We start from the raw sequence: 27,955 nt of genomic DNA on the forward strand, positions 1-27,955 counted from the left end.
TGAACAAAGGTGCGTCTAGTGAATACGGTGTCTTCGTTCACTGCCATCTTCCTCCCTTCCCGTTACGGTGAGGTTTAGGTGTCCACTGAGATATGAGAGACAGATACATTTCCTTTCCTCAGAAACCGATTTACCGACGAGCAAGGCGTAATTGTCCGCGTTTCAGATTGGTCCAAATTGTCGTGACGTCACCGCGTTCGAATTTTGACGGGTGTCCACCGAAATATGTGAGACAGTTACTGCGCAACTTCCTTTCCTCAAATACAATTTTCGACTAGTGTCTACACAGATATGTGAGACAGTTAATGCGTAATTTCCTTTCCTCAAATACAATTTTCATTTTCTTCATTACGGCCCCTCTTTCTTCTTTCACTCACACTTCCTCCCTTCCTGTACGGTGCGGCTCAGGTGTCCACCGAGATGACAGAGAATTACAGCCCCATTTCCTTTCCTCAAAAAGCGTTGCGTTCAAAGGGCAACGCACCGCGCCGTACGGGTGGTGGCGTTCCTTGGACTCCGTGGCAGCGCTACAACACGCTGTCGCGTTCCACTTCTAAAGGCGAAGCTTAAGCGTCATTAATTGGCATTTAATTAATGCACCAACAAAATGTGCAGTGAACAATCACGTAGCAGAATGCAGCACTCAGGCTTTCGCCTTTCAGCACTTTAGCCGCTAAAGTTCCTCGTAATTGTTTTTCAGTTATAAGAGCACTTTTCTTGACATACCTTTTTCAGTGGTATACTGCATCAGAATAGAGTTGACGTACTAACTAGCAAGCTGGCTGAGTAATATTGAATAGTTAACTTATGAAGATATGAGAATGAGTGTCTGCATTGACACCAAGGTGGCTCAGTCGTTATGGCGCTCGGTTATGGGGCTGCACTAGGTTCGAAACGTGTTTTATTAAGCCGTTACTATTAGGCTCTGTTGTGCTCTTGCCCACATTCCGCTGGCCTCTCTGGAAACCGGCGCCGTGCGCCCGCCGTCGCGCAAAGCAAGCCCAGACTCTCATCGGACATGTTGCGGCTAGCAGCATGAATCATCCTGGCTCGCCGGCGCAGACCCTTCATCCTCCTCCTCCTCACTGTCGGCTCGAGACTCCTACAACGCTTCGCCGGCCACCCTTTCCACTCTGCAGGCTTCAACGGCCGATCCCTCTCGATAATTCGCCTAATTTGAACGGTGGCCAGAGCCGCGACCTGATCGAAGGGTTTGAACGGCTCGCTTCCGCAACGGTCACCGGCGGCTATAAAACGGAGCCGCGCTGAGCCTGAGCAGCAGACAGGCAGCAGAAGACCCATCACGCCGGAGCTACGCTTGCTCGGGGCCGCCCTACTTTTGTGCTAGCCCGTTGGGCTCTGGGCCATTGTACCTAACATGTAAAGAAGCCCTTGTACATATTGTACATAAAGGTCCCTTGAATCACCGTCGCCTCGACCGTTTCTTGGCTCGGAGGCCCAGACCCAACAGTGGTGGCAGTGGTGGGATGCCTCAAAAATTCCCAACAACTCCTTATTCACGAGAGGCGTGAGAACACCGTAAGTAATATACATATCGGCTGCTGGACTTTCGAAAACACACACACCCTCTGCTATGTGGTCCATCAGATTCTGGCTACATCATGCAGAAGTACGCCTGCTTTCGAGAAGCTTCAAGCCAAAGCAACCTGTCCAGTGCACGTAACGCGCCAAAATAATCAAAATTTATTGGGCCACAGCGCAGAGATTAAGCGCGCTTTGAAAACTCAAAAAGAGATATGAACATTAAGTTCGCCGGGCTGCACGCCTCTTAATAATTAAGTAGCCTAGCCGCAATAGTTGTAAGATTATTTATTCAATATTAGTCAATATTAGCCTCCTAATTAGCACACCTTAGTTGTATTCAAACGTGCTACATCGCTGCCATTGGCATTCCTAAAAAGCGCTCTTATAGCCCAAAAAGCATATTTTTAAGATTGTCCAAAAGTTTTGGTGCCACACCATGTATATTAAACTTAGCAAGTCATATTGCTGGATTCATAATCTTGGCGTTTTCAGAAGTGTATTGATGATAGCATCTAGTATTTGCATCGCAAAGCAGTTTTATTTCGGTATCTCGTATCAGTATCGGAATATCGGTATCGAAGATACTCTTTTCAAGTATCGCGCGAAGTCCTCGAAGCTACACCGGCTGTTAATAGAGCAAATGTCGTCACAGCACGGTCGTGTCCGCTGTTCCCAACCAGCACGTACCGGACACCGTGAGATTGCTGCCGAATGAAAATTTTCTTTAACGAGCAAATTTTGCTTGCTTTATTTTAACGAGGCCTCCGCTATCGCTGAGTGGTTATGCCGCTCGGCTGCTGGCTCGAAAGACACGGGTTCGAACCTGGTCGCAGCTGTTGAATTTCTATGGAGGCGAAATTTTAGAGGCCTGTGTATTGTGCGACGTGAGGGCACCTTAAAAGAAGCCAGGTGGTGGAAATTTCCGGTGCCCTTCACTGCGGCGTCCCCCATAGTCTGAGTCGCTTTGGGACGTTAAGCCCCGATAAACCAAACCAAGTAACAATTTCTTTTACTGAGAGATTTAGTCACTGCTCATTGGGGTCTTTGCGTTCGCACTTTTTATTCAGGAAAGAGCGGCTTCACTCAAAGTACATTGTAAAGTCATAATACTTTAAAGCAATATAGTTACTCGAACAGAGTCAAGACGCAGGCTTTTAGACTCCCACTCAATGGTGCCGCTGTTCCATTCTCCCCGTGGCTACTGTTCCCGCAATATAAGGCTTGTCTTCACTGCAGGAGAGGGAGCGTACGCCACTCTGCAACGACTGCGGCAATTCAGGAAAGTTCGCGACAAAAGAGTGAAATATGACATAAGCATTAACTCCATCAGAAGGCGTTCCTAGCATTCCTTCAATTTTAACTTAGTAGAGCGGCCCGGTGGTAGGGGGTTATGCAGACGAAAGGATCGTTTTTATATGCTGCATGCATAACTTTAACCGTGCACCCAGATCCTTCGCTTCTCAGCTCCGTCATAGTTAAACAATACAGAACAAATTGACTTTACGTAAACATACAAAATTTGCTTGGAAGGTGCTCAACAAAAAATAGGATATTTAAAAGAGTTAGGCGAGGCGAGATTTAATTTGGTTGTAAGCCATTGCAACAGAACGAAAGAAAAATGCGATTTTAACAGCTACTTTCAGAGCATTAAGCATCTGGCTTCGTATACAGGACACAAGCTGAATTTGACAGTGCATAGTTTGCTACGCTATCTTGCACTTTTCGTGCTATGTGTAATAGAAGCATTCGCCTCACGCCGCTTGCGTGGACGTGGTGCAGGAGTGCCTAGCTCTAGCTTCGCGTTGATGCCAGCACCTCGCACTGCTTCATACCGACCGCTCTAAGGTCGTGCACCGTGCAGAAAGCTTGTGTACTCAAAATTATCTCTCCTCTGTTGCTCAGATGTGCTCAAAATTTACTAATGCGGAACATCAATTTCTAGAAATCGTATATTGCTTAAAATTTCAACACAAGTAGGAATGTTTGCGTGAATTTCATTAGAACGACAAAATTTTTTTTTTCGGAAAACAGCCTCTTGGGCGGTCCTTTAACTGGGCGTAATAATTAAAACAATAAAGAAAATTTCGCATTCTTTTAATAAAGTAAGAAATAAGAATGATTGCTATTTAAAAGTGGTTCGGATCACTGTTAGTTTACAGCAAAATTTAGTGAGGCTTTCACTCTGCATGTGCTATAAGTTAAGGTGTCTTAAACTTTTACAGTTGAATGTTGCCACAAAATTTGACGCATTTTTGAAACAATGAAACAAAAACAGCGCCGCGCGGACGCATCTCGCCAGCGCGGGTCGTAAAACGGGGTGAAGGCAACCAAGGAGAGCTAGCCTTGTGTGTGTGGCTGCGCCCTCCACCACGGCTCGCCGACAGGGCGCGCGGGAAGTGCCGTCAGCCATGCCGTCGATTGTTAGAGAACGTCGGAGATGAGCAGTACTTGAAGCTGGGTTTGTTGGTGCATATTCGTGAAAGCCATGAGAGCGCAAAACGGGGACACGGACGAGTAAGGGAACAGGACACGGAACAGGAGTGCTGGTCCTGTTCCCTTCCTCGCCCGTGTCCCCGTTTTGCGCTCTCATGTCTTTCACGTCGGAGATGCTTCTACTCGAAACCAGCGGAGAGGGTGTAGCCATGCGTGTGCTAAGACATGCCCTCCTCATCTTCACTCGCGCGTCGGCGGCGGCGCCACGACAGGAATTTCGAGATGCTCCTCGAAGCGACTCTCGGCTTTTGACCAATGAGGACTCGCGGCCGGCGCGAGAAGGAAAAGGAGACTGCACGGCCAATACTGTATGTGCGCGCCAACTTTGGCTCGTACATCATTTCTTTTGTACACTACTCCTGTACGAAATAGCCATTTCTGTACTATTTCTGTAGAAACTATCTGAATTATTTCTGTACGAAGTAGTTGTATTGAACTTCAAACTATTTTCTTTTGTATTTCGACTCCTTATTGCTTCTTTGGGTACTATTTGTTTTTACGTTTTAGCCATGTATAGACGAGTTTAGTCTACGAACATGCAAACCGATTTTATCTCCTATATGCTGCTGTGCCAACACTCTAATTGGGCCAGGACCCCGTCAAGCTGTTTCCACAGCTTTTAGTCCTGGCCTCTCCTTTTCTTGTTAAAAGGAGACGGCATCGTCGTAAACCTCTGGTCGTCGGAGCGTCGCAGTGCCCGGTAAACAAATTGTGTTTTTTTTTTTCAATATTCCTTTTCTATTGTTGTCTTTCTCGAGTTTAACTTTGTACGAATTGCATTGTTTTGTTAATCAGTTTTTATGTGCTTGTACTAGCGATTGTGAAATCCTCGGTACCGACTCTTTGCTGTATAACTTTGTTTTGTTTGTAAACCTTTAGCTCCGACCCATTCTCTTAATTGCGACCGATGAAATCTTGACACTAGACGACCAAAAACCTCTTGCCATTTGGCAGCTGGTCTCTACTGAGGTTGACATGCTGAGTCGGGGGCAACTGCTTTGAGTCCCACACTGTTATCCCCACACGCTTAAAGGTGTCTGGGAACTCACGCTAAATGTGCGCGCAGTTGGATAACAAATGGTTGGCAGCATAAATTCCACACAGTTGCCAATATTACTTTTCTTTTCTGAAATTTCGCCTGAATGTGGCATTAAACCCTGTGAAATGGAAATAAAATAGACGACTCCAAATTCAAAACAAGTTCTCTGAGTAAAGCGACAGTAATTTATTGACAGTAATTCTGACAGTAATTTATTGCATTCAGCTCGTTATCTTCGTTTCCAATGGTCCCTACTTTGATTCGCGTGGTTTATGTTTCCTGCACTATACGCTTACTGCAAGTATATATATGCCAACCTCCGGTCAGAAGCTCGCATATCTAGGTGCCATTGAACATCACGAATCTCCACCGAAACTGCGTCTACAGGTTGCACATGTAATAGTGACAAGAGCAATGTCTCATGGTTAGCGCATGTGAACCTTCCAGGTTACGCATGCCCAGCTTTCTCATTGGAAAAGTTTGGAAACTTAAATTTTAGGACACTGCTATGGAAGTACTGAAGGCAGTGATCCATTGTTTTGACGTGTAGCGACATCTTTCGTTTGCAGTGCTTCCAAGGATCGCGTCAAACAGTTAAGGCTTCCATAGAAAATCGATGAGGAATGCTTTTGACGATGGCAAAACTATGAATGAAAAAAATTACAAGATTGCGTCGGGTCATCTGCAAATGTGCTGTCACGCGACGCCTATGGACTCTGAAAGAACAATGAACTGCGCACGCCGGAAAATAAGTTTTGGTATCTTCCCGCTGACGCATCAAGCTCGGGTCGACCTACCTATTTAAAATACCCTTTGTAAATAAAGCCTGCAGCAATATTGGTTGTTAGAGCCAAATATTAGAATACATGAAAGAACTGCGTTCATAAACGGTTTTCCGCACAAAAATGCTCTGGTCCAGAATTTCTGTGTACGGCACAAGGTTCCATCTACAGTGACGCCAGTGTCCTGACAGAGCTCCTGCATCTCTCAATCGGGCGTTTAACTTCCTCGGCGATGAAAGGCTTCAGAAACTAGAGAACTACGTTCCTCACTACGAAATCTTGTTCAGAGCAGGCAACAGATTTGCAAGCATTGCACTAATCAGGTAGTTGAGACTCCTACCGGGTAATGCGTCCGTTGATTGAGGAACCTCGGGGCTCTCTTTCATATAAATTAGTGAATCATAAACGCAGTGCTAGACCATCAATGTCGTCCGCCTCTAAAATCTTTTGCAATAAAAATCTTTAAAACACCTACTTCTTTAGGTCTCTTTCCTACTGACTCCAAAACTGTGCACTTTTAGTCAGCACTCAAAATTATTCAAACACCACAAAATAGTGTGTCCTTTGTCATATGCAGCCTTTTTCAAAGCCATGAATAACAGTTAATGTTTCAGGGCGGTAACATCTGTCTCGTTGAGCATACCATATTTTTTAAACCTGTACGAGCAGTGAAAAAGCTATTAGGTAATTACCCGCTGTTACAAACGAGGTAGCAGCATCCCACCGCTGCCACCAGTTTGTTAGGGACGAGGTAGCATGGTCGTGTGCCGGAGAGTGAATGAGGGACGTTTGAGACGAGGCTGCTGGAAAAGGACAATGGAAGAGGACTTTATACAATATTTACAAGTGAGCTGCAGGAACGCTGCATCACGGCAGCTCAACAGGAGACCATGATGACAAAGCTCTTCGGCCGTGCCGCTGCCGGCTTTTTAAGAGTTCCTAGGGTCCCTAGATGGGGGCCGGGTTTCACTGGCACCAATCGCAGACACACACGCACTCACTCACTCCCGAGAGATCACGCCGTCGTCACGCGCTGGGAGAGGGAGAACGATGCCATCGCACAGACGCCGGAATGTCCTCGAGCGGCGTTTCCCGCGCACTCCGAACGCGCGTTCACACTCGGTGTAGGTGAAACGCTCGCTCCACCGGGCAGACGGACGCGGCTTCCGTGGCAATCCAGGCGCTCACCCAACGCGCGTCTCGGGGTTTGTCGGCGTTTCGCTGCTGCCATGTCGCTGTCTTCCGCAGGACGAAGGCGAGTCGTAACAGACTGCCCCGCCGGGGGAAGGAGATCCCGATGGACAGGGGACAGCATCCGCTGTCCGGAGGGATGTCGCTTGAGGCTGGTCTCAACCGGAGTCGGTTGTCTCTCGGCGGTTCTGGAGCTCAGCGCACCCCGAAGTCTTCCTTCGCATGTGCAGGTTCCCAAAGGGCACTGCAAAGTGACTCGTGCTCCGCTAGCGTTAGAACCACGCCGAAAACCCAACCGCTCAGTCCGCAAGCACGACACAATCCCCACTTAGTAATGCCAGGCTCTTTCCCTCTTACAAACCCAATCAATCCCTGGGAGTAGTTCCGCAGCACTGAGAAAATGCCCACAAATCGGCACATTACACCACAAAGCGCATCTCAATTTAAAACAAACAAAACCAATCGGTTCAAAATCCTACATCAGGAAGAAAAACTACCAGCAAACCGCAACTATGATGCTGACTCTTGCGCTAGGGACCTCAATTTAAGCTATCGGCATTACCTTTGAGACTCCCCTTTTTGTGATGTATTCCGATTAGTAATGACCACAACATTATTTCATTCTCTATAGCAGCATACTGCCGTCACCTTGCATATCCCCGCAAAGATTCGCTCAACATCGAAGCCAAAGTCACCTTAATTTCCCAAATTCCAAAAAAATCAAGCGACTCCAGGCGCTTATGCTAGTGGCCTAAATGGCCCGTCTGGCTAGCACGTCGCGTTTTAACGGACGCTGCTACACATGGGCACCACTAGTGCATTTTTCGAAACAATCTTTGTCCAAAAGGAACGCTTCCAATGTAACCAACGCGTCCGAAACCTATTCCTGCTCAAAACTTTTTTTCACTTTTTTTTTCTGCAAAACGCTTTTTCTGCAGGAATGGTTTAAAACAGCAGAGACATCCTCGGAATCCGCTGCTAACGAGCCCCGCCGCGGCTCAAAGGGGTCGCCTATTCTTCAACCGCGCCCTGCGCGGACGCACACCAACAGTGGCTTTAGCAGCCGACAATCGACAAAAATCAACTGCTCTTCGACACCTGCGAGCCCAAGACGCCATGCAACTACGATTTGTTCCGCACCCCGGCCGCGCGTCATTATCACCCGAGCAGCGTCTGAACAGTTGAAAGCGAGGGGTTGACGGTCGCGCATGAAGGAAACGCCTACGAGAACTCCTTTCTCGATTCGGCAATGTCCTTCGACTGGAACGCGTTCTGCGGCGTTCTTTCATGCGGTAGCTATGCGTGCTCCTCCGTGGCCCACTGCGAGTTTTACGCGTCCTGCTACCGCAGCGTCCCCACAATGGATCAGGTGGCTTTCGCGGTGTCTGTAAACGCCTAGTGAGCTTGGCCCTTTTTCGGCGCCTGTCGCGTCTGGAGTACCGCGGTGGCAGTATCCGATAATTACGTTGTTGACCAGCCTTAACCCCTACAATGTTTTGGGCCCGTCCTTCGTCCTTTTTCCGCGGTCTACCCCATGGCTTGGCTCTCTCTGAGCGCGGCCGCTTTCCTAAAACTGCCTTCGCAGAACGGCCCTGCGCGCCTCCCTTTCTCGCGGTGTCCTCACCCTCCGCATCTTCTCGCTGACGCAGCACCGAGCCGTATTTCCCCCTTAAGTTCGAATTATCGGCTCGTGCTTTCGGTGAGTCCCCGCAGGTCGCAGTAGCCAGCTGTTCCGACAGCACACTCTTAGAACTAAAGGAGTGCAGAGGAGTGCCCAGAACACACTTTGAAGGAGTATTCGCTTGTCCCATATTCCACTCCTTTTTCCAGAATAAAATTACTCCCTCTGGACAAAGAGTGATCCAACACCTACTCAAGGAGTACTGTACTACTCCTGCAATAGAGTACAGGCACTCCTCCGAGGGAGTGAAGCTACCACATTGAAACAGCATCCTACTACTCTTTCAGGTAGAGTTCCAGGACTCCGTTTGTTAGAGTGACTATACTCCTTCAAGGAGTATCAGCCCAGATCTTATTTTACTCCTTCAAAAGGAGTTTCACGTGTTTTCAATGTATCCTACTAATTTTCTTATTTCACATATTCTTCAGAGCAAGTTGGTCATATGTTTTGCAGGATCCACCTGCGCTACATCTACAAAAGAGTAATGAGCAAAAGGGATTATAATTTTTGCTCATACAACTACTTTATGGCTACACTACAGTTTGCACATTAGTATGGTGCTCTGTCTGCGTTGGGAATAACAATGGTTGAAGAAATAATGACACAAATGTACAACACTGATAACTTTTATTTCTCAAGTCATTGCTGTGATTGCTGTGGCTGCCCAAAACACGCTCGGGAGGCACTCGCTAGGATCAAGCCCCATTAGTGTCTCAAGCAGCAGACAAGCCCGCTTTGTTTTTGGGGTGTACTTGACATTAAATGCCAAGAACACTGCCAAAAGCAAAGTAAACCCATCTACCAAATCCACCGCAGTGAGCTGTAAGCGCTCAAAAGAAACTAAGATGCTGGATGATGCCGTAGCTTGATCGGCTGAGTGAAGGAGCTTTGGCTATGCGTGCATTTCTCCGGGTGCCTGCAAACATGAATGAAAATAATGCAAGTAAGAGTCAATTCCAATGCCCTTTTCATACTATCCTGCATATAACCCCATGAAAAAAAAGAAAGAATACAACTAGAATGTACTGATCGTGTGTGTCATGTCGCCACTAGTGTGTACCTATATTGTTACCAAGTGCAGACACCTTTCATTGCAAACCTTCATTCAGAGCTACAATTTTATGAAGCCCAATACAATTATCACTATGCTAGTCCTTTCAAAAGCTGTGTGCATGTAAAACAAGCACATATTTACCAAATGAAAATTTTAACATGAGCAACCTCTTCTGCAAGTATCATGATCAGCCTGACTACGCCCACTGCAGGGCAAAGGCCTCTCCCATGTTCTCCAATTAACTCTGTCCTTCGCCAGCTATGTCCACCGTGTTCCTGCAAACCTCCGCCCATGGAACTTTTTGCTGCTTCCTGCTACGTTTGCCTTCTCTTGGAATCCACTCCGTTACCCTTAAGGACCAGCGATTATCTTGCCTTCGTCTTACATGCCCTGCCCAAGCACCCTTTTTTCTCCTGATTTCGACTAGGATGTCTTCAACCCGCGTTTGTTCCCTCACCCACTCCGCCCGCTTCCGATCCCTTAACGTTACACCTATCATTTTTATTTCCATAGCTCGTTGCGTTGTCCTTAACTTAAGCTGAACCCTCTTCGTTAGCCTCCACGTTTCTGCCCCATAGGTGAATACCGGTAGGATACAACTGTTGTATACTTTTCTCTTGAGGGGTATTGAAAACTGCCATTCATGATCTGAGAGAACCTGCCTATATGCACTCCGCCCCATCCATATTCCTCTAGTTATTACCCTTCATGATCCGGATCAGCGGTCACTGCCTGCTCTAAGTAAATGTATTCCCTTATCACTTCCAGTCATTTCTAAAACCACACCTATTGTGCTTGACGGTTTGTTGTCACGTAATACATTGTGCAGTTTAAAATATAGGGTAACCTTATGTATCAGCAGCGCGAACACCACACAGGAAGAAGGAGAAGAAGGTAAAGAGAGCTGAACTTCCAACTTTTATTTGAGCAAAAATTGAACCCGCACTTTTATACACATACCAGGTAAAATCCCACCAGGGAGGTAACCAAGGCGTGCTATCGAATTCGGACCAACACGATGTCCAGGGCATCAAAAAGATAACTACTATCGCACTATACAAAGACTTCCATGAAAAGCACGAATGACATGCGGAAAAAAAAAACAAGACAATGTAAAGAACAGGGTTGAGTGTGCGCAAATGGAAAAATGGAAAAACAGGGTTGAGGGCGCGAATTTTGCTAGAACCATGAGAAGGCAAGAACACGGTAAAAAAGTAAAAACAGGGTTGAGTGTGCGCAAATGGAAAAACAGGGTTGAGGGCGCGAATTTTGCTAAAACCATGAGAAGGCAAGAACACGGTAAAAAAGTAAAAACAGGGTTGAGTGTGCGCAAATGGAAAAACAGGGTTCAGGGCGCGAATTTTGCTAAAAGAAGAAAAAAAAAACATGAGAAGGCGAGACACGGTAACAACGTAAGCGATGCGAAGGGATGAGCGCCAACAATTAACACGGCTAGAACTAAAATGCAGTGTGCCCCTAAAAGCCAGGTAAAATCAGGTAAAACCAGAGGGAAAGGTGATTTCTTTTTCAGATAATGAGATGGAAGGGGTGCTTACGCAACCTTCTTTGAGCCCTGAGATGTAGGTAGCTTCAATGATTTCGCGTGTTAGTTGGTTTTTATGTTTCTTTAAGACGGTTGCTTTCTTAAAATGAGGAATGCACTTCTTTTGGCTGTCACATACGCTGCAATGGGCGGGCAGGTTCCTCAACGGCGCCCCAGTTAGATCGTTCCTATGTTCCATTAACCTTTCGTTTAAGCATCTTCCTGTTTGGCCTATGTACGCCTTACCGCAAGCTAATGGTATAGAGTATACAACACCCTCCGCACAAGGCACAAAAGGATCTCGGTGCCCGGTTGTACAGCTACTATTCTTTTTCTTTTTATTAACTTTGTTGCACAGGCTTGACAGGCGCAGAGGGGCTGAAAAGACTACGTCTACGCCTGCTTTTCTGCCAATTTTCTTCAGATTATGCGAGATTTGGTGCAGGTATGGCAGAATGACGACCTTTTTGTTCCGCTGTCGCGTATCATCCGGGGCTTCACATTCATGCTTCATACTTATCAGGACTTTTTTTGCAACAGACGAAAGGAGAGATTGCGGCTATCCTGATTGCGTCAGCCTCAGCACTTGGCTCGAAAAACTGTCCTGCAACCTGTGTTCACAAGATTTTGTGAGTGCGTTCCTAAAAGTTGACTTCACGATGTTCCTTTTTACAAGTTTTGAATGGGCTGAATCGTAGGGTAGGATGGGCAATAATTATTGGCTCTTGGTTCAAATAACCAGCACACATGGTCCTCTCCGAAAAACAACTTTAACTCTAAAAACCGCATGGCGTTTTGTTCTGGGAATTCATGAGTAACTTCAAGAAGAGATATAGTATTAGAAAAAGTGTGGAGGACTTGAGTTGCTTGTGTTTTAAAGGCTTCAGTGTCGCAATCTAAGAGGACCAGGAAGTCATCGACGTACCGGAAAATTTTTAGAACGCTTGAAGACCCAAGCTTGTCCTTCAAGGATCTGTCATGCATAGCGAGGAAAAGGTCGCTCAAAATGGGGGCGATGCATGACCCTATACATATGCCTTACTTTTGTATGAATCTCGAACCGTTCCACTCTGCCACTGTTGATTTTAGGTAAGCGCATAGCAATTCAATGAAGCCATCCGCAGAAACGCCACACTGCGGCCTTCCAAAATGAGTGTGGCGTTTCTGCGGATGGCTTCATTGAATTGCTATGCGCTTACCTAAAATCAACAGTGGCAGAGTGGAACGGTTCGAGATTCATACAAAAGCAAGGCATATGTATAGGGTCATGCATCGCCCCCATTTTGAGCGACCTTTTCCTCGCTATGCATGACAGATCCTTGAAGGACAAGCTTGAGTCTTCAAGCGTTCTAAAAATTTTCCGGTACGTCGATGACTTCCTGGTCCTCTTAGATTGCGACACTGAAGCCTTTAAAACAGAAGCAACTCAAGTCCTCCACACTTTTTCTAATACTATATCACCTCTTGAAGTTACTCATGAATTCCCAGAACAAAACGCCATGCGGTTTTTAGAGTTAAAGTTGTTTTTCGGAGAGGACCATGTGTGCTGGTTATTTGAACCAAGAGCCAATAAGCCCATCCTACCCTACGATTCAGCCCATTCAAAACATGTAAAAAGGAACATCGTGAAGTCAACTTTTAAGAACGCACTCACAAAATCTTGTGAACACAGGTTGCAGGACAGTTTTTCGAGCCAAGTGGTGAGGCTGACGCAATCAGGATACCCGCAATCTCTCCTTTCGTCTGTTGCAAAAAAAGTCCTGATAAGTATGAAGCATGAATGTGAAGCCCCGGATGATACGTGACAGCGGAACAAAAAGGTCGCCGTTCTGCCATACCTGCACCAAATCTCGCATAACCTGAAGAAAATTGGCAGAAAAGCAGGCGTAGACGTAGTCTTTTCAGCCCCTCTGCGCCTGTCAAGCCTGTGCAACAAAGTTAATAAAAAGAAAAAGAATAGTAGCTGTACAACCAGGCACCGAGATCCTTTTGTGCCTTGTGCGGAGGGTGTTGTATACTCTATACCTTTAGCTTGCGGTAAGGCGTACATAGGCCAAACAGGAAGATGCTTAAACGAAAGGTTAATGGAACATAGGAACGATCTAACTGGGGCGCCGTTGAGGAACCTGCCCGCCCATTGCAGCGTATGTGACAGCCAAAAGAAGTGCATTCCTCATTTTAAGAAAGCAACCGTCTTAAAGAAACATAAAAACCAACTAACATGCGAAATCATTGAAGCTACCTACATCTCAGGGCTCAAAGAAGGTTGCGTAAGCACCCCTTCCATCTCATTATCTGAAAAAGAAATCACCTTTCCCTCTGGTTTTACCTGATTTTACCTGGCTTTTAGGGGCACACTGCATTTTAGTTCTAGCCGTGTTAATTGTTGGCGCTCATCCCTTCGCATCGCTTACGTTGTTACCGTGTCTCGCCTTCTCATGTTTTTTTTTTTCTTCTTTTAGCAAAATTCGCGCCCTCAACCCTGTTTTTCCATTTTTTCCATTTGCGCACACTCAACCTTGTTTTTTACATTCTTTTTTTTTTCTGCATGTCATTCGTGCTTTTCATGGAAGTCTTTGTATAGTGTGATAGTAGTTATCATTTTGATGCCCTGGACATCGTGTTGGTCCCAATTCGATAGCACGCCTTGATTACCCCCCTGGTGGGATTTTACCTGGTATGTGTATAAAAGTGCGGGTTCAATTTTTGCTCAAATAAAAGTTGGAAGTTCAGCGCTCTTTACCTTCTTCTCCTTCTTCCTGTGTTGTGTTCGCGCTGCTGATACATATGGATCGCAACCAACTAGCCCGACAGATGGTGTTATTCAGGGTAACCTTGAATCGGGAAAACACTTAAACCAATGACAGTTTTCTTGCTGAAGAGAAATGGCTGTTGCAATTCCTGTTCCTCAGATACCATTAACTGAATTTCATGCTCTAAAATAGTGAAGGAAAAATTCAAAATTTTTCATCTCAAAGAGGCAGACAACAAATTTCAGTTTGGTTTGGGTTGGTTTATGGGGTTTAACATCCCAAAGCGACCCAGGCTATGAGAGACGCCGTAGTGAAGGGCTCCGGAAATTTCGACCACCTGGGGTTCTTTAACGTGCACTGACATCGCACAGTACACGGGCCTCTAGAATTTCTCCTCCAAAGAAATTCCAGCCGCCGCGGCCGGGATCAAACCCGCGTCTTTTGGGTCAGCAGCCGAGCAAATTTCAGTTGCACATTTTTTTTTTGTTTTTAATGATGCATAAGGCATTACTATGCACGGATAACCACACAGTATTCGCCTATGACTGCTAAATAATTTGTAATTAAATATCTTCTCTCTCCTGCTTCACTTTTAAAAACTGAGCAATGGCAATGGCATCAAAGGTCAGTATAAGCCAGGGGAGGCATGAGGAAAACTGCAATATAATTGCGGCTTCGTCATTCATTGTGATTCAGACTCTTAAGGCAGGCTGGCTTTAGCATTGTAACTAATTAAAACGATGAAGTAGCGATATCGTAGCTTTTTTGTGCCTTCCATAACCTATACTGAACATTGATGTCATAGCAATTGCTATGCTATTGAAACAGGGAAGAAAAGAAATCTGGTTGTAATTATTTAGCGATTGGAGACGAATACTATGCAACAATTGTATGTATACGAATGCTGGGACTGGGACTGGTGCTGGGACGTCTAATAAGAGCTCAGAAAGACTCGGTTTCAATACGCCAGACCCTCCGCATAACATTACCCTGTGCGAAAATACCCCACCCCACCCTAGCTTAATTTCTGTCCACATGCACCAAGGCTCACTGCACCTGTTATAAATATTGCCCTAAATATTGCAATCAAGCTGCCCGTGTATGCATAGACTATCTGTGCATGGAGAAAGAAAGAAGTTGTTAGGAATGTTTCACACCAAAAACAGAAAAAAAGGCAGCCTGTTTCTCAGAAACAGCTAAGAGCATGAAATGGTGTGTCCAAAAAGATTAGGCTGCTTTGTACTTATTTATGACAACGAGAACTGTCAGAGCTGCGCTTTCAAAAATTCAGGAGCTTTGTGCACAAATGTAGCTTCCGTATGCACGTCTTGCAGCACCAATGCTTCCGAATTGAAACGACCGATGAATATGCACAGGAAAAAGCAAATAGAGAGCGCTTGAATTTAAAAGAAAAGCTACCTTGCACAATCAGAAATTTCGCGACAGAACCTTCCAACCAGTGACGTGTACTGGTTGCGGTATACGGAATATATACCTAGCAAATAAGTGTGCGCTTTGTTAACGAGCGGGATTCTTTGGCGGCAATGCTACAGCTCCAATTCCGAAAACCTAACGCTGCAAAAATTGAGTTTTCAAGATACGTGCGAATGCACGATACACTTTTGCACGCATTTAGAACTTTCAGTTGTGAAACACAGACAACGAATCTTGTGTATGTGTCTTCCTTGGCTGGTAAAAAAATTCTTCTATAAGTCTCCAGTTTGCCTGTGTACTCCACAAATTCTAGGATCCCTGTCCGCTACACGTCAAATTTCACTGAAGCGAAAGTAATACAACCGACAGCTGATGATCTGCTAGGGCAACAGGATTTCAAAAGTTTGAGAAGGGCAGTGGGAGTCCAATCCAGGTGGAGTAGTGAAATTTGACTAGTAACAGACAGGGATCCTCCAATCTGTGGAGGACACCGGCAAATTGGAGACTTACGGAGGAATTTTTTTACCCGCCAAGGAACACGCATACACAAGAGAACCACAGAGGACTACGGCTTTTACCAGCCCTTGTCCTGTGCGGTTCTCTCTTGTGTATGCGTCTTTTTTGGCTGGTAAAAAAATTCTTCCATAAGTCTCCAATTTGCCTGTGTCCTCAACAAACCGCAGGATCCCTGTCCACTCCTAGTCAAATATTTCAACTCCACCTGGCTTGGACTCCCACCGCCCTTCTCTGTGGAGAAAGGGTGACAGCAGCTGGCAAAGGACAAGGTTAACTGCAGATCAACTGGGGAAGCATTATCCTGCACTGATTTTGACGGCAGGTTCACAAGACAAACAAAATCAACTCGAGGAGCGGGGTGCACATCATGCGACTGAATGTCAATGGCCAGTGAAAATGGCACCAGCTCTATGGAATGCACATGCAGAAAACGAGACGCATTTTTTTGTCAACTTTGAGTAGCAGTCTACTGCAATTTTAAAGAGCAAAGCTCTCAAGTATGGCAACACTGGCACTTTTTGTTTTACTGGGGTGAGGGTCGTCGTGAGGGTTGAAGTCCATATTTCTTTTCTATCCACTGTGTTAGTTGCGAGCTATGTTTACCTAATAGGGGCTGGGCATCTAACATCACCGTTATTTCTTTGCAGCAGTTAAAACAATACAGCATACATTTTATAACATGCTTAACGAATTTTTGGGAGCAGCATGCTTTTACCCTTCTACTATTTGTTGCTACTGAATCAGTTTGGCGTTGACAAAAGATCTGTAATAAGGAGTAATTACTCATTGACATCCACTCGAGCACAGCCAAACGGCTACAAAGGAAAGCTATACAGCTTTCACAGAAACTTCGTAGTTAAAGAAAGATTCGTCCTGGTCCGGTGTTCGAACTCAGAACCACCACTTCACTGGAGCAGTCGCTTTATCAATTTGTCCAACCTGGACGGCAAGCTTATGGTAGGGCGAGAGCGAAGTGATCAATAACTCGAGTGGGAACTGTGTTGGTCCAATGTTTTAGGACCCCTAAAACACTGGACAAACTCAGTTCCCGCTTCATGTTACCTCTAAAACATTGGACAAACTGAGTTCCCGCTTCATGTTACAATACTGAGTGACATTTTGGTCTATACACCAGAAATACCGATAAAGCATCATGATAGAACACAATGTTTTTTAAAGGGATAAAGGAATATGTTCGCCCTTTCAGAGGGCACATATGCATAAGAGGCAACATGTGTGAAATAGTCACTCCACCTGAAGCCATACCTCGGCACCAATAGAGGTGGCTCAATCACACTCACACTCACGGCCACTCGCACTCACATCCGCTCATTCACACTCACACTCATGTCCACTCACACACATTCCCACTCATGACCACTCGCACCCACAACCACTCACTCATACTCGCACTCATGACTACTCGCACTCACAACCACTCACTCACACTCACACTCATGACCACTCGCACCCACAACCACTCACTCACACTCGCACTCATTACCACTCACACTCACAACCACTCAATCGCACTCGCACTCATGTCCACTCACACTCACAACCACTCACTCACACTCGCACTCATGACCACTCACACTCACAAGCACTCACTCACACTCATGACCACTCGCACTCACAACCACTTACTCAAACTCACAACCACTCACACTCATGTCCGCTCACTCTCATTCATGTTCAATCACTCTTTCCTTGTTTGCTAACAATGGAGGGGGGAGATATTTACTGCCGCAGCCGACTGCCCTGAGTCGCAAAGATGGGGTGCTGAGCCGCCCAGGCTTTGTCGGGCTATTTGTCCAATTTCTGTAGTTTCACTCCTCGATGGAAGTGGTCACTCATTATGCATTTTCCATGCACTGAATGGTACGCACGTGCGCTCCCGGGTTTGCTGCTGAGACGATGAGTGCCTGTTCAGCGTCAGCTAAAATGCTTAGACAAGTTTTTGAACGGCGTCCATAGGCGTGTGCAGGGTTCTCCATGAGAATGAGCCATGTTTCAGCGCAGTGCCCCCATCCCAACACCCAATCTTCTCTCACCTGGGGTCCTTACGACCAGAACGGAGCGCAAAGGTGAGGAATGATTATAGAACATTTATTTCCATGCGATGTAGTTTCAAAATATAGAAGATATTATTCAGCAGAAGTTTTTATTTTAATCTGTGACATCTGCAGATGAATATATGGTACAGAGATGATAAGCCGCTGGTTCCTTCACACTCAAAATGTGAACGAAGGGAGGGGAAGTGCTCAGGGTGCTTGCCAGCGTTTCCACAAGAGGTCTTGTCTTCATCCTGACTAAGACCGTCCTCTTGTTGAAACGTTCGCAAGCACACTGAGGCTTTCGGCTCCCGTGTTCACCACGTGAGTACCAGCAGATGAAGGCATGTCACTGCGTCGCTGAAGTATCAATGTAACATCGCGCTTCCAGAGTAATTTCCATTTTCTCTAGACACCAGTAAATGTGACAGATTTGTTTTTGTTACTGTCAGAGCAAAAAACAACCTGAAAAGCTTGCCTCAAAATTACCCGGCCAGTAAACAGTTCTTAGAGCGCAACATTATGGGTCTTCAGACACTAAGAAACCTGATTGGCCATAGCACTGCACTGTAAACAATGACGGAACAGGTCCGACAAAGTAAATGTATGAGGCAGATTTGGCGATTAGGGGGCTTAGACGATTGAGGGGGGCGCACCTCCCTCCCTTGTGCGCGCGCCTATGACGGTGTCTAAGTAAAATAATGAGTTGGTCTTGACAATAGTCTTGGATGGTGTCTAATTACCAATATTTGGTCTTGCTTCACAATGACGTTCCGTTAGTCTGCATGAACACATTGGAGTCAAGTGGCAACTATGAATACTTTTCGCGGCATGCAAAATGGAGCGTGTTTTTCAAACGATCGAGTGATTTCCTCACTTAAAGGAAAATGGCTGGAATGGGCCGCAAGTAGTGGATTTCCCCGCGTAATAGCGATGCTAGGGGGAGTTGTCATTAGCAATCCATTTACAAAACCTCCTAAGCTACTATGTCTGACCGACAGTGGACATGTTTGCAGTGCAGAACGTTTTCTGGATTGGACATAATCCCTGTCTGAAGGAGGTTTTACAAACCAGCGCGATGTATTTGAGGCCAGTGCGTGCGGAGACCACGTGCGCATCCGCGTGGTGATAGGGGGCGCTTACATTTCATCTGATTATTCTTCAACGTCGTTCGGGGAAGAATGCGCATGCAGGTAACTTGTGAGCCATTTTGTAGCGCGTGCCCTTCCGAAACTAAAGGACTTTACTGGGAAAAAGGCGCTATCCAGAAGTTCTCAGAGGAAATCGTAGTATCCGGTTCAAAGGATACCTCATGCTGTCCAGATATCAGTGTGGGTAGGATTGCTGAAATCGATGCGTGCAAACAGAAGCTAATCCACTTACTTCACTGAAAACACGAAAAATAAACAAAATCGCATTTCACAAGCACATTTCGATTTTCCTCTCCCAGTGACAAAGCTTAGGCGCCAACTAGGTCAGGTTTTCGCGTCGGTCCGGCCCAATCAACAAATTACGGCCAGAGCAGAGCTCTGCAATGCACACACCTGGGCACAGAAAAAAACCTAAGAGTCCACTGCAGCACTCGAGATCCCATCTTACGGTAGTTATTGCCAAGAAGCGGACAGTCATTGTTTCAGCAGTAAGCATCGTAACACTTGTGTATATGAGATCGAGCCGTGCGGGGAGCGTGGCAAGATACACCTGTCTATGATTTTCAGGACTGTCAATGCGAAATTTGATAAAGGATCCCACAAAACTTGTAGCGGCTTATTGCATCTGCGAAGGGTCTGCGCCCGTGCCAATAGTGAACTACAAATGCAACGAAAGATTGCCGTTCCTGTGCCAGCGGAATCCTTTGCTTCGGTTCTCCAAAGACACGAGCATGATGTCTTATGCTGCCTCGAGCGCCCTCAGTAGTCAATATTTGCTTTCCTCAGCTGTCAGTAACATGAAGATAGCTAAGCGGGTATCGTCTTCGCGAAACATACACGACCGACTTCGCTGTCGCGTCCACCCACCACTCACATCCACTCATTGCCACTCACGTCCACTCACAACCACTCACTGCCTCACGTCCACTCACAACCACTCACTGCCACTCATTGCCACTCACAACCACTCATTGCCACTCACAATCACTCATTGCCACTCACAATCACTCATTGCCACTCATGTCCACTCACATCTACTCATCAAACATGTCCACTCACCTCTACTCACGCTCACGTCCACTCACTCGCACTCACACTCATCTCCACTTACACTCACATCCACTCACTCACACTCACACTCATGGCCACCCATGCTGACATCCACTCACTCGCACTCAAACTCACCTCTACTCAAACTCACAACGACTCACTCGCACTCACACTCACAGGCGTGAGTGTGAGTGTGAGTGAGGCGATATGAGTGCACTCATGAGTGAGTGTGCCGACCTATGCCTGAAGCAGTGTAAATTCCATTATGTTAACAGCAGCAGTCAAAAGCTTCATGAGCGACTATTTCATACAGATCATGTAATTACATTCATGTAATTCAGGATCAGGTTCATGTGATTATACAGGGAGGTACTGCTGCTAAGTGCACGTAGAGCTCTGCATGCATTTCTAAACCCGGCTGTGAGTCTATGTCTACGAAATTTTTCTAAATAGGCAGGTAAGGTATGCATCACTGGAAAACAATACCTACCACAAACAGCTGAGGAGAGATAGCACAGCCAAAAGCTGGAAGCACGAATGGCCCAGTAGATACTGGCAGCTGGCAACTGCAAATAAATATGTCAGAGCAACTGTTGTCAGTGGCCGTAACAATGTCATGAATGACAAGAGAAGAAATTGCCTACTGCTTCATAAATTAGAATAAGGTATTCACATAGGAACACAAAAAGCAATGAGATGGCCCATGACAAAAGAAATGAACAGATTGTATGTGATGCACAGATATACATTTCTTCAGTAGATTTACATGACTGTCACAACCACATAGAAAGATGAGCAGGCTGGAATACCACTATTTTTATGCATGATGAAAAGAGCGTAACTATTCGAATATAGCATGCACAGGATTTAATTATTACTACTAGGGTGCTTTGGAGCAGCACCGAAGGTATTTTTAAATTGAACGTAGCGACCAGTAGACCCGTCTGCTTTGCACAAATGACGAGAGGATGGAAAAGGCATGCATTCATTAGCAAGAAGCACGATATCTCACATCACAGCATGAAACGAAAATTGGTATTGCATTTAACAAATCTGCACAGAAATAAAAACTGCCTAGTGGCAATGCAAGTAAGAGCAAGGGAAAAAAATACCGAAGAAAACTGGTGAGTGTGGTGCAGGGAGGTCTGTGGGTAGGGTCTCGTGCCTGGGAATAGTTCCGAGCGCGGAGAATCGCCGGCAGCACAGCTGGTGGCAGTCAACCAAGAATAAATAAGAGAAAGTTAAAATCAATAACAAACCATCACCGATATAGCGAACGACTTGAAAGCGGGCCGCACAAACGAGGGATATAGCAAAAAGCTTGAAATCCTAAATAAGTGCGCAGTTGCATCCCAAACAGTTCTCAAAATCTGAAGGCGAGGAAGCATCGACACCTACACCTCAGGGCAGACGCAAGAACGATCTAACTTTGACATAATACTGTGTCAAATTCTGTTCCATGGGGAAGCACAGATAAAAATTTACAAATGACTAGGCAAGGGATATGCCCCAGCCTTTTACACGCGATCATTGTCCCCGAAAAAATTGTATGACAAATATTAAGGCGTAAGCACTAATCCGACGAGTACACACACTGAGCACTGCCTGTTGGCAGCTGGCCTAGCGCGAGTGCTCTGTCGCGCGGCACTGCCGCTCATCGTCATCTTCTAAGTAGCACAAATCAATCCGACGGTCACCAGCCGCGAGGCAACTCGACCGTTGTCAGTTCCCTTGTCTGTCCGCAGCTGGCCTAGCAAGAGCGCTCTCTAACGTGGCACTGCACGCTCATCATCCTCTCCTAAGTAGCACAAATCTATGCTATTGGAATGTAGTAAACATTGTCTGTTGTTTTTCGCAGCGCTAGCAAGCGACCGCATAACTCTGTTGTGATAACTGGTGGCCGCGGCCGACAGCGCGCCTGAATACGTAGTGCGCGGGCCGCGGGCGAACGGACCGTCGTGTGAATCGGCCTTAACGCATTATAGCTGAGGCAACCGCACGCAGACTGCCTGCACTGCCATCCCTATATAGGCGCACACTAATAACGCGTGCGAATAGAGATCAGAAGTAAATAAACGTACACGGGACTCACCGTTCAGACGGCTCATCAAGGCTTAGCAAAACCGCACATTCTTCTTCGTTGCCTCTCCAGATGACAAGAAGTCGTAGCGCTACCTTTCTTCAGGGCTTTACCCGTTCAAAATCACCAGTGTCGACAGGGCGTAATTCTCGTCGTTGGTTTCCAAAACACACTTGTGTTCTTCATACACGTCCACCGCACGAGCACTCAAACAATGCTACGAAAACCCAAATAAGACAAAACGTGACGACGGCTGCAGTTTTGCTTCGTTGAAAAAACCTACAAATGCGCTTTTTTATTACTAATATTTGAATTGTGTTCGCAACAAAAACAAATTATATTTTTTCATTTTATTTCTGTATTAAATGCGAATACCAAAGCGCTTTTAGATACTTTTGCTGACATGTCGTTTGTAGAAGCTGCGATCCTGTGATCCCATCCCCGGGTGTCCTAGCAGACGGCGGCGCAGACGACGCTGTTGACGGAATGCAATTTCGATTGACGGCAGCGAAAATCCCTTAAATGCGACAAAAAACGCAAAGAAACGCACCGTATCGCAAACTGGTCCATATCAAGGATATGTTCGACGCGAGCGGTAGGACAAAGAGCTGCTGCGATGCATTACTCAACGCGACACTGGCATGCTCGACGGAGACATGAAACAGAGCTTAAATGTGACCCGTACAAGCGGATTACTGTGATATCAACTGCGTTACGGAACTACGACGATACTTGCTTCACACTTTAGCTTATATGCAACAGCGGCCCGCACTCGCCGCATCCCGTTCGAGTGTACTTTCACTAGCAAGAGCCCACATGCATGGAAGCCGACAGAAGCAACTGTCTTTTCGAGTTCAGATTGTTCCGAGAAATACGAGCAGCTTACTTAAGCACGTACTCGAATTCAAGTTCTCAGCCTGTGTGTCACGTACGGTGACGATGGCGTCGAGGACGAGCTTAAGAATCGCCTTAACGTGGCCGCAACGCAGCCGGTATCCCAAGCATTCGTGCGCTAATTGTTGTTCACCTGTACTGCGAACGTGCGCTCAGTCGCAGGCCAGCCGCTAGCTGCTCGATTTACCAGCCTTGCGAGTACAATTCGCAAGTTTCTGAGCCAATCTGTGAGCGAGCCGAGCTTTCAGCAATGACGCTGCTCGCGAGCGCGCCGCGCCGCGCGACGAGCTTCGGCCTGCTCCCTGGCTGCCGTATTCGTAGCTAAGCCTAGGAGGTTTCACTTCGATGCCAGAGCTGAGAGCACTTCGAAACTGGCTAGCGCTGAGGTGCTACTCTTTGCATTGTAAGTACGTTTTATTGTGAACTATGTCTCGTAGTGAAATAAAGATATGCTCGGGTCGACCCGAACGGTGATGATGGCGTCGAGGACGAGCTTAAGAATCGCCGCAACGCAGATGCATACATGTGTGCTAAATTTGTTCAACTGTGCTGCAAACGTGGGCATAAAGGCTCGCTCAATCGCAGGCCAGTCGCTGCTCGATTTTCCAGCCTTGCGTGCGCGATTCGCAAGCTACGGAGCGAATCATTGAGCGAGCCGAGCTTTCGGCAACGACGCCGCCCGCGGTCGCGCCGGGCGACGAACTGTGCGCTGCTCGCTGGCTGCCCTTGTCGTCGCTAAACCTAGCTGATTTCACATAGATGCTGTAGCTGAATGCGCTTCGAAACTGGCCAGCACTTAGGTGCTACCCTCGGCACCGTTTTACTCTGAACCCCGCGTCATAGGGAAATAAATATATGCTCGGTTTCCGCGACCCCTTCAGGAGCGGAGCTATAGCAGAGGCCAGGCGAACTCCAGAGCAGCAGCAAAGCGGCTATGGGAGGAAATTTGTATGGCTGTTATCGCTTCTACCAACAACTCGACATTGGCTAATGATACTCTATCCCAGAGCTTTGGTCGTGAACAAACAATACCAGTGCATTTTTCTGACGCCGGCATCCAGGCTGGCAGGCCGGCCCCGAGAAGCTAGCGCGCCCTTACGAATGTATGGCCGTAAGGGCGGAGGAGTAAACAAGCACTGAACTCCCTTGAAGTACGCAGGAGTGGAAATGCCATTTTACTCTTTTGTCAAGAGGAGTGAACAGGACCTTTCACTCTTTCTCGTTTGTAGAGAGAGTAGATTGAGACCTGCAGGAGTAGCGAGGCTCTTTTACTCTTAATGGAGGAGTAGCAGTTCTTAGAGTGCACTTTATCTCCTGCTGAGCATAACTTGCTCTCCTGAGGCTTGCTAATCGACCCTGCGACCCTAACTACCTGGCCTGCAACTTTATCTAAACCACACTCGATGGCTAACGTTGCGATCTGCCCTTGGGTTTCAGCGGTGCACTCGGGTGACTCGCAGCCGCTCTCCTTACAGCAAAGCGCTGTGTCCAAAACTTGGCTACTAAGGTTCGCCAGCCGCATCGAAGGAGGGTCTCCCTTGATTCCTTGACTGCTCTGGCCCGCAAGTTCACTAGTCTCTTCCTGAGCAGAAGCATCAACCTCACTTGTCAAAGCAGGTTTTGTCTCAGGGCTAGAGACGGTCGCTTCTCCCTTATTAGCGTTGTCTGTGCTCGCTAACGAAGCAGATTGCTCGGCTTTGTCGTTGACGGGATTGCTGCGACTCACAGCTTGCTCTTGAATCCCATTAAACACGGCCTTCACTAAATTCCCGTGATGACCTTCCTCACGTGACCCAAGGACTACATTTCCCGGGTCACTGAGACCTTCGGCGTTTTTCTCGAGGGTACTAACCCCTTGACCACAGAAATGCGCCTCCATCCCGGAAAGTGCATGCTTCTCTGGGCTCAAAGCCAACGCATTGCCCCTTTCCTTATTCCTAGCAGTGCCTACATTACCGCACGAGCCCTCTCGGCTTGCGGATCTGCACTCTTCCTCATTGCTAGCCTTAGTGCCTATATTATCCTCCGAGCCGTCATGGCTGGCGGATCTGCACTCTTCCTCGTTGCTAGCCTTAGTGCCTACATTATCGCCCGAGCCCTCACGGCTGGCGGATCTGCACTCTTCCTCATTGCTAGCCTTAGTGTCTACATTATCCCCCGAGCCCTCGCGGCTTGTGGATCTGCACTCTTCGCTAGCTGCTTGACCGAACTCCTCGGTCCTCGCTGCCGAAGTGGCCTTTCTTTCCTGGACCAAACCTGTCCTATGCCGCCACTTCTGCACAGCACGCGTGTCATCCGGCGACTGAGCGGACCTTCTAACTTGGTCCCTGACACTATCGCGGTGTAGCTTACCACCGTCAATTTGGCCTTCCAAATCAGCCTCCGCGGGAATTCGAAAGTATCGGAGGAGCGCACTTTTAGTTATTGCATAGTTGTGGGCCTCCTCGTCAGACAACCTCGCCCAGACATTACAAGGTTCACATGGCAGAAATCCCATCAACACAGTTGGCCAATAACTCTGGTCAAGCTGCTCCTCCATGCAAATTCTCTCAAAATTTTCCAGAAAAGTTCTGAAATCTTCGTCTTTTCTGAAAACACTTAAGCGAGATCGCGTTCTAATACTTCTGAGCGTGTTAAGTTCACACGTGAGTTCCCGCATCTCTCTTTCGTATTCCTGTTGCCGCTGCTCTCTTTCGCGTTCCTGTTCCCGCAGCTGTCTTTCGCGTTCCTGTCGCCGCTGCTCTCTTTCGCGTTCCTGTTCCTTTTTCATTGCCAATTCCCTCTCCTCAATGGTCTCAAGGCATTCCGCTAGCTCATCATCTTCAGCCTCTAACGAAAGAATAGCCTTCAGCAGTTCTGGTTTTCGGAGTTTGTCTGATACCTCCAGACCCAACTCTTTCGCAAGCTCCAGTAACTTCGGTTTGCGCAGCGTCTTCAAATCCATGGCTGCTCCGAGTGCTGCCTTCTCTACTGCCCGCTATTGTCTTGCAGCAACTAACCCAGCAGCAACGACAACCCAATTGCCAGCTCTGTTCCTGACACTAACAAAAGCCTGGCAAAACTCAGCAGAAGAAAGTCCCGCACTCACCAAACCTCGCAGCCAAGACTCCAGCGCAGTCGGTCCGCTGCAGGCAACCAGTCAACACACAGGGCTCGTTGCACTGCCCCCGACTCGCCATTCTGCTGCTCAGCGTCTCGTTGTCCGCAACTCTCCGCTGGCGTCCGATGTTTCGCACCCCACCGCTGCCACCAGTTTGTTACAGACGAGGTAGCAGCATACCACCGCTGCCACCAGTTTGTTAGGGACGAGGTAGCATGGTCGTGTGCCGGAGAATGAATGAGGGACGTCTGAGACGAGGCTGCTGGAAAAGGACAATGAAAGAGGACTTTATACAATATTTACAAGTGAGCTGCAGGAACGCTGCATCACGGCAGCTCAACAGGAGACCATGATGACAAAGCTCTTCGGCCGTGCCGCTGCCGGCTTTTTAAGAGTTCCTAGGGTCCCTAGATGGGGGCCGGGTTTCACTGGCACCAATCGCAGACACACACGCACTCACTCACTCCCGAGAGATCACGCCGTCGTCACGCGCTGGGAGAGGGAGAACGATGCCATCGCACAGACGCCGGAATGTCCTCGAGCGGCGTTTCCCGCGCACTCCGAACGCGCGTTCACACTCGGTGTAGGTGAAACGCTCGCTCCACCGGGCAGACGGACGCGGCTTCCGTGGCAATCCAGGCGCTCACCCAACGCGCGTCTCGGGGTTTGTCGGCGTTTCGCTGCTGCCATGTCGCTGTCTTCCCCAGGACGAAGGCGAGTCGTAACACCGCCAGTCTTGAAGATACTCTGCGCTTGGTCGCCACAACTGCTCCGAAGGGACGCTCCGCCTCGGCGCCATGCGCGTACTTTGCACAAAGCGACTGATTCACAGCGTCACCGCTGGCGACTTTCTATAAATGCTGCGGCTGCAATTGCGCTGGTCCGAAGGATCCTGCTGCGCTACGCAGTAAAAACCTTCATATTTCGCTAACTTCGCAATCAAACTACATGGCCAAGTGTGCCTAAGGTGTGACGCACTTGCTATCTGCGCGTGGCCACGACGTAGTAATGCTCTAGTTAGCAGTGATCCCTGTCTATGTAGCAGTACTTAAAGTTCTGACCATCGCGCAGAGTCTGAATGGTCAATATTGCAGCTACTGCTACGTGCATGCCACCTCGCGATCGGTTTCATATCTAGCACCAAGGAATGTTTTGTTCCCTTCCTTCGAGCACATAAGTACTCACACAAGCGATAAGCGCTCCCCCCTCTCCCACTCTATTTGTCTATTAATTTGCGTACTTTATGTGCCAGGAATAGCAGTCCTATCTGGACAATTGTGCATCACTGCGGATTCAATCATGCACGATGTGTAGGCGAAATAGGAAGTCCTATGAACACGAGGACTCTAGATCACGCATTCTTTAACTGTAAAAGGTAAAAATGTCCACGGTTGTATCTTTCGAAAATGTAAATTCAGTAAAAATGTACTGAATGCACAGTGATGGCGAGCGACATCGGCGGTTTTCAGCATAAAATACATGATGGCTTATTGCATTTTGCCTGGGCGCTGTGGGTTTAAGTGCGATTGTTAGTTCAGGAAAAATTATTTATCCTTGCCAGTATTTCTGTACGAATGAACAATCATGGAGTTCAC

At 47.3% G+C, this 27,955-nt stretch overlaps 2 long non-coding RNA genes and 1 pseudogene across 2 annotated transcripts; all 3 read right to left on the reverse strand.

Annotated features, from left to right (window-relative positions):
* The window catches only part of LOC149326555 (carbohydrate sulfotransferase 10-like), an 83,236-nt pseudogene that overhangs the window by 15,887 nt on the left and 39,394 nt on the right, over positions 1-27,955 (reverse strand).
* LOC149326556 (uncharacterized) lies at positions 6,661-27,926 on the reverse strand. Its single transcript, XR_016286013.1, has 2 exons — positions 24,567-27,926; positions 6,661-8,793 (listed from the first exon to the last, which is right to left on the reverse strand). It is a non-coding gene; the product is annotated as an uncharacterized LOC149326556 (long non-coding RNA).
* LOC149326557 (uncharacterized) lies at positions 9,342-24,567 on the reverse strand. The gene is made up of 4 exons (XR_016286012.1): positions 22,379-24,567; positions 21,399-21,492; positions 20,777-20,852; positions 9,342-9,647 (listed from the first exon to the last, which is right to left on the reverse strand). It is a non-coding gene; the product is annotated as an uncharacterized LOC149326557 (long non-coding RNA).

Source organism: Amblyomma mixtum, chromosome 10 (assembly GCF_055824585.1).
Source record: "Amblyomma mixtum isolate Tamu chromosome 10, ASM5582458v1, whole genome shotgun sequence".
NCBI lineage: Eukaryota > Metazoa > Arthropoda > Arachnida > Ixodida > Ixodidae > Amblyomma > Amblyomma mixtum.